This window comes from Neophocaena asiaeorientalis, unplaced genomic scaffold (genome assembly GCF_003031525.2).
Source record: "Neophocaena asiaeorientalis asiaeorientalis breed wild unplaced genomic scaffold, Neophocaena_asiaeorientalis_V1.1 scaffold226, whole genome shotgun sequence".
NCBI lineage: Eukaryota > Metazoa > Chordata > Mammalia > Artiodactyla > Phocoenidae > Neophocaena > Neophocaena asiaeorientalis.
In genome coordinates, this window is record NW_020173037.1 from 12,593,210 (window position 1) to 12,600,250 (window position 7,041).

The 7,041-nt window shown below is 42.3% G+C and overlaps 1 pseudogene; it reads right to left on the minus strand.

Moving 5' to 3' along the window:
- Positions 1-486: 486 nt before the first annotated feature.
- Positions 487-1,103, minus strand: LOC112398137 (UNC119-binding protein C5orf30 homolog; annotated as a pseudogene).
- Between the last annotated feature and the right edge of the window lie 5,938 nt (positions 1,104-7,041).

The following is a 7,041-nucleotide window of genomic DNA, read 5'->3' on the forward strand; positions in this document are numbered from 1 at the left end:
ATATTTAAACTCAATATATAAAAATAAAGTCGGATTTAGCAATGTTCAAGTTCTAAATTTCATAAATAACTACATATATTTTATAGTAAAATACAGAGATTAAAGAAGTACTTGAGTACTTAAGATATAAATTTCTAATGAATCATACCAAGTCAGAAACAACCAAGCAGATAAGATCCCCAATTTGAGTAGCAGAATTTTAAAGATGATATTACTGTACCAAAGCCTTTTTTTCCTAGCTAAAAAGCTATGCAAACGAATGGTCAACATTCTGTTTTCCTTGCAGTTGCGTGCTCTAGAATGATTTTGCCTCAAGTACCTGTGATTTCATTCCTGTATTCAAAATTTGATCCAATTTTTATGTTCCAGGAGCACTTAGTTGATTTAACCATCTATAATGTAAACAGTCCTGTACAGAGTACAACAGTGGAATTTTCAAGCCAAGCGTAGTCTGACCTAAACTGGTTTACACCCTCTGTAAGTCACTCACGTATTATTCCTAGCAAACACACGGTCCCCTCTGAGGGTTAAGTGTTGAAGCTGGTACTGTAGCGCTTCTTTGTCAGTGGCTCCTTGATGTTCATTTTATCTAGATTGAGATAGTCCAGAGATTTGGAGTGAGCCCTCTTACCTTTAAGAAGACAAAGTGGCAGAGGCCCATGGAGGGCCTTTTTAAGGTTCATAAGGTAAAGATTTAGTGCACTTGTCTCCTGGGCTGGGCATCCGCCTTCGCCTCCTGCCATTGACAGCTGGAATCTCCTACTGCAGGTAGTACCTACTCTGGTTTTATACAAATGAGAGGAATACGCAAGTCCTGCATCCAGCTGTTCCAAGCGCAAGGAAGGCACGGCTTCTCCCTTACTCTCTTTACCTCCGGTGCACTTCTGGGCTAACTTCGGGAGTTCCTCACCAGTCGTGAAGTCAGCCAGATAGAGTCCACGTGGAGAATCTGGTAGCCTGACACAGTCCGGCGCATCGGCGAGCACTGAGCGCTGGAACAGTGGGGCTTCTCCGCCTCTGCCTTTCCCAGGAGCTCACCTCAGCCACGGGCAAGGGCAGGGTAGTCGGGGACTTCTGGACTCTCCATTAATATCTACTTCCATTTTAGGCACCAGTCTGCACACAGCAGCCTAAATCCCAGAAGATGTCACTGTCCAATTTCTAATGAGTCCCAAGGGAACAGAGGCATAATAATTTTTCTGCTCCAGATACAGTGGCCCACAGCTCTGCTGCCTCCGCCGTGCTTGGGGCCGCAGAGACTGAGACAAGGGCGGGAGAGGCGCAGGGTTGCAGCGCCGAGAGATCTGGGCTGAGGCCGCCAGCCGGGTACCCTCTCCCACCTTTAAGATTTCTAAATACCATCTGTATCTACTACATGGTAATATAATGTAATTTAATTCCCCCAAAGGCAGGTAAATATAGAAGGAAAAACTTAGAGGCCAAGAATATGGAAGTTTGTGTGTCTTGCTGTGTATGCACAAGCATAAATGATTTAGAAAATTTGGAATACAATCCAGGCATGGCTGTATGGTGTACTTCCAGACCAGGGGAGAGGGTGTCCTCCTTTTTATTTGTGGACTTGAAACCCTGGCATGGTTCAGGACCAGAAATGGCCCGTGGCCTGAAGGTCTGGGGATGCAGTGTGTGACCACATGCCCTGCCACCAGTGGAGGGGTTTACTGCATATTCATGACCCACGCTGAAGAAGCAAGAACAGTAAAACAACTGCAAACCAGATGAGAGTGTGCTTTGCACCCAGTGGAGTCAGGTAGACACAGGAAGCATGTGGTAAGTGCAGGCTGTACTTACCCTCCTGAGTTGTTAGAAATTCTTTCCCATGGTTATTAAGCAATTATTCCCTGCCAGAAGGTGCATTCTGTGCAGAGGGTTGAAATCCTTTCATCATGTGTTGTGTTTGAGTTAACCGTTTCCTGTCTGTTATGGACTGAATATTTGTATGTCTCCACTCCCTATAAATTCATGTTGAAGCCCTAACCCCCCACTGTGGAGGTATTTGGAGATGGCGCCCCTGAGGAAGCAATTAAGGTTAAATAAGTTCACAAGGGTGTGGCCTTGATCCAGTAGGATTTGTGTCCTTATGAAAAGTGACACCAGAGAGCTTCCTCTCTCTGTCTCTCTCCCCTGCCCCATACCATGCACCAAAGAAAGGCAAGGTAGCTGTTTGCAAGTCAGGAACCTTGATCTTGGACTTCCAGCCTCCAGATCTGTGAGAAAATGAATTTTAAGTCACGCAGTCTGTGGTATTTATTATTATTATTTTTTGGCAGTACGTGGGCCTCTCACTGTTGTGGCCTCTCCCGTTGCGGAGCACAGGCTCCGGACGCACAGACTTAGTGGCCATGGCTCACGGGCCCAGCTGCTCCGAGGCATGTGGGATCTTCCCAGGCTGGGGCACGAACCTGTGTCCCCTGCATTGGCAGGCGGACTGTCAACCACTGCACCACCAGGGAAGCCCCAGTCTGTGGTATTTTGTCATGGTAGCTGGAGCTAATAATCCTCCAAAAGATAAGAGCACTTTCTTCCAGGACACACCAGAGAGGTCAGTCTTGTTAGGAAAAGGAGTAGAGAGAAATCTAGAGGTTGAGACCTAACTGGAAAGGCAGGCCAGAGATGGGTGCTTCAGCTGGGGATAGTGATGGTGATGATGGGATTTCCTGAGCAGTGGGAGGCAGCAGAGGGAGCTGGGTATCCAGAGGAGACAGAGAAGTTGCCAAGAGAAAAGGCATTGATGACAACTTTATACCTTCTTTATGATTTTGCTTGTGAATCACCTTGTCAGGAGGCACAGAGTAGTTGCTCAATAAACCTTTGGGTAAACACGCCAATTCCTTTGGACATGGATTTGCTCTGGCACATTGATTATTTGTCATATATGCAGAATGGTAAATGTATTCAGTAACTATTTTAGTCTTGTTAGTTTAGGCTTTCAAGAATAAAATCTTTATTACCCCAGGAGTACCAAATAGGGAGATTTCTTCCCATCAAAGTCTATATTTAAATAATTTTCTCCTCCTTTTAGATGAGATAGTTATTGGAATATTTTTTTTCTAAGTTGACTTACTTTGTCAACAGTGTGCTATAGAAAAAAAGAATTCCTTTCGTTAAACAAGGTGTTCAGTATCTTGATTGTGATAAAAGTAGATCACAGTGGAATCCTAATGATCATTTACCCATAATCAATGAAGATCTCTGCAAGCTTTGATTAGATTAGTATCCACCACCCCTCCCCTCTCCTTCACCCCTTGGCTTAGTAAAATTTGCCTGCATCTCCTAGCTTATATTCTTATATATTTGTAAAATTTAGAGAATGTTGCTTGGTATGAATGATGTGGGGCTCAGGTCCTTCACAATATACCTGTAATACCGGTCTTGTTATCCCTATCGTACAGGTAAAAATTAAAGGAGGACTCCTCTGGAGTATGACTTAGAGACCCTGGACTGCTAATCAGAATCTTTACTCTTTTCTAAATATAAAGCCAAACATCTTGTCTCATTGGGCCCTCTCTTTACGAGAGCCATTACATTTGGAATTTTGAACACAACTTATTCCATGGTTTACTCATGGCATTTTCATTAATATTTTGGAAACACAGTCTAACTTTGAACTAAAAGCCACTGATCAAAATCTACAAGTAACATTATGTGGTAAATAATGCCTGGGCTAAATATAAAAGGGTAACTTCGGAAAACTGAGCCATTCTTCTCATAGGTAACGCAAAAGAGTTTTCATAAAACATTTTGTGTGGCATCAGAAATTGGTGCTGGCTGATTAAATAGGAAAGGAGTTTTATGTAAATATTTACGGGAGAACCAGCTCAAAGCTAAGAGGCTGGGGATGACGTCCAACTACAGGCTGCAGAACAGGCCTGCAGAGCTTAACCACAGCCTACATTGCTGTTACCCCTGCCCCCCACTGCTGTTTCTGAAGCATGAGTTTGGCTCCTATTTTTTTTTAAATTTATTGAAGTATAATTGACTTACAATGTGTTAATTTCTGCTGTACAGCAGAGTGATTCAATTATATATACATGTTCTTTTTTAAAACTTTAATTTAATCCACATATTTTCCACCTAAACTTTTTAAAAATAAGTTTATTTATTTTGGTGGCGTTGGGTCTTCGTGGCTGTGCGTGCGCCTTCTCTAGTTGCGGCGAGCAGGGGCTACTCTTCGTTGCAGTGGCTTTCTTTGTGGCAGAGCACGGGCTCTAGGTGAGCAGGCTTCAGTAGTTGTGGCACGTGGGCTCAGTAGTTGTGGCTTGTGGGCTCTGGAGAGCAGGATCAGTAGTTGTGGCGCATGGGCTTTGTGGCTCCGCGACATGTGGATCTTCCCAGACCGGGGCTCAAATTCATGTCCCCTGCATTGGCAGGCGGATTCTTAACCACTGTGCCACCAGGGAACTCCCTATATATATATATATATATATATGCTCTTTTTCATATTCTTTTCTATTATGGTTTATTACAGGATATTGAATATAGTTCCCTGGGCTGTAAGTAGGACCTTGTTGTTTATCCATTGTATATATAATAGTTTGCACCTGCTAAGCCCAAACTCCCAATCCATCCCTCCTCTACCCTCCCTCCCCCATGGCAACCACAAGTCTGTTTTCTATGTGTGTGAGTCTGTTTCTGATTCATAGATAAGTTCATTTGTGTTATATTTTAGATTCCACATATATGTGATATCATATGGTATTTGTCTTTCTCTGTCTGACTTCACTTGGTATGACAATCTCTAGGTCCATCCATGTTGCTGCAAATGGCATTATCTCATTCTTTTTTTGTAGCTGAGTAATATTCCGTCGCATATATATGTACCACATCTTTATCCATTCCTCTGTCTATGGATATTTAGGTTGTTTCTGTGTCTTGGCTATCGTGAATAGTGCTGCTATGAACATAGGGGTGCGTGTATCTTAGTTTTGTCTGGTTGGCTGCTATTTTTGCCACCATACGGATTCTGTGTGGTGCCTCCTTCCTCAAGTTGCTCACTTCTTCTTTTTATTTAAAAAACAATTTCCTATATGGATTTAAAAAAAATTGTTATGAACATATGAGATCTACCCTGAACACATTTTTAAGTGTATAATCCAGTATTGTTAACTGTAGCCATGATGTGGTAAACAGATCTCGAGAGCTTATCTTATGCAACTGAATTATTATTAGGGCAGCCTAAGTCACATGCTTGTATTCTGTAAATGATATTGGGCTTATTTCTGGGCTCCATCTTGGGAAGACAGGATTCTTAAGACTTCATATTCCCTGGACACGGCAAGGGCATTCTAAGGTGCTAGCCACACAAAAATTATAATAAACAGCCGGTACGGTTTAATGTTTATAAAACTAGGATCCAAATGGTTCATTCTCAAATAATGTATATTCATATATTCAAATGAATATGGCCCAGTAATTTCAAAATCTTTTTTTTTTTTTTTTTTTTTTTGCGGTATGCGGGCCTCTCACTGTTGTGGCCTCTCCCGTTGCGGAGCGCAGGCTCAGCAGCCATGGCTTACGGGCCTAGCCGCTCCGCAGCATGTGAGACCTTCCCGGACCGGGGCACAAACCCGTGTCCCCAGCATTGGCAGGCGGGCTCCCAACCACTGCGCCACCAGGGAAGCCCTCAAAGTCTTTTTGAATACCCCCAAAGCCATATATAATCTTCAGCAATGATTCTTAAAATTCCTTCTTTACTCTTCTATCCATCATCCTACAAAGGGCAGCTGCCCTGTACCTCCTGCCTTCAAAGTCCCTGGGAAAGTCCCCATTTGTCTAAGGAGGCTTCTGCTCCGCTTCTGCTTTCCTGTCCTTTCTTCCCGATTCCCCATCGCAAAAGCTTAAGAACACAAGAACGGGTCTACCAAGGAAGAACTTACCCTGGAGGGAGGCAGAGAAATGAGATTAAGACAGGCGAATCTAGAGTTCTCTTTGCCCTTAAAAGAAGGGGAATGGATCTAGGCATAAGAGAAACACTTTTAGTAGTGATACTTTAAAAATACTTGGAATACTTAATTGGTTAAAAAAATATGCAGATTGCTATACGATCTGTGGTTAAAATGTTGACTGTGACTCAAAGTCGTCTATATAAAAGCAGCTTAGCTAAAGATGATAAAAGGAACAGACCCCCAAGCATTTTAAAGGAAAACTAAAGGCTAGTATTCATGAGTCTAAAAAAAATTAATTTGATTTCAAGTTCCCAGTACAGAATTATTTCTTTAATTAACAGTAATTCAGAGTTACTATTATTGTCACAAAAAATTGATTGATTCTTGGACATTCCTGGTTAGCTCAGTGCTACCTCTTTGGGATCCTCATGTATCTCCCATGATAGTTGGTGCCAGGTGCAGTGACACTTCAAATATTCATTCTTTTATGAAATTCTGTTGACCCTGGCACAAAGCCATTAAAGTGTCTATTCGTGTCTGCTGCTCTACCAAATGAAAACCTTACACAAGATTTCAGACCAATATTACTTTAGATAGACAGCTGAATCTGAATACAGCCAGCAACACAATTTCTGCTGAGCAGATATCAGATAGCCTCCCTTACAATATTGAATACATCTTTAAATTACTGAAGAATTCTACCTAGGATAGCAGGGATCTGTACTTCTGCCAGAAGTATAGCTGTAATAGAAATTCAGTAACTGAACCTCACACCAGTCATTTGGTTGTTTCAAATTATTTCCTCCAGAGCATGTACACTGAATTGCTGGCTCATTTTAATGGAGGGGCTGGGTGTTCCTGTTACCTTTTAATTCTTGCCAACAGGAGAAGCATTTACTCTTGGGTCAGTTTAAAACTTAGAACACTGTTTCAGTGTTTTGTGGGAAGCTATCCTCTTAGGTGAACTCATAAATTATAAGGTGAATAGTACTCCAGAGTTTATATGCTATAACATCTTGAGTTATTTGATATGCTTCTCTCCCCAAGCCTGGGCTGTTAGAACAAGCATGGATTCCCAGGGCAGAAACTCCCATAGGGCATCCACTGGGGAAAGAGTCCTAAAAGTCATAACTGCAAA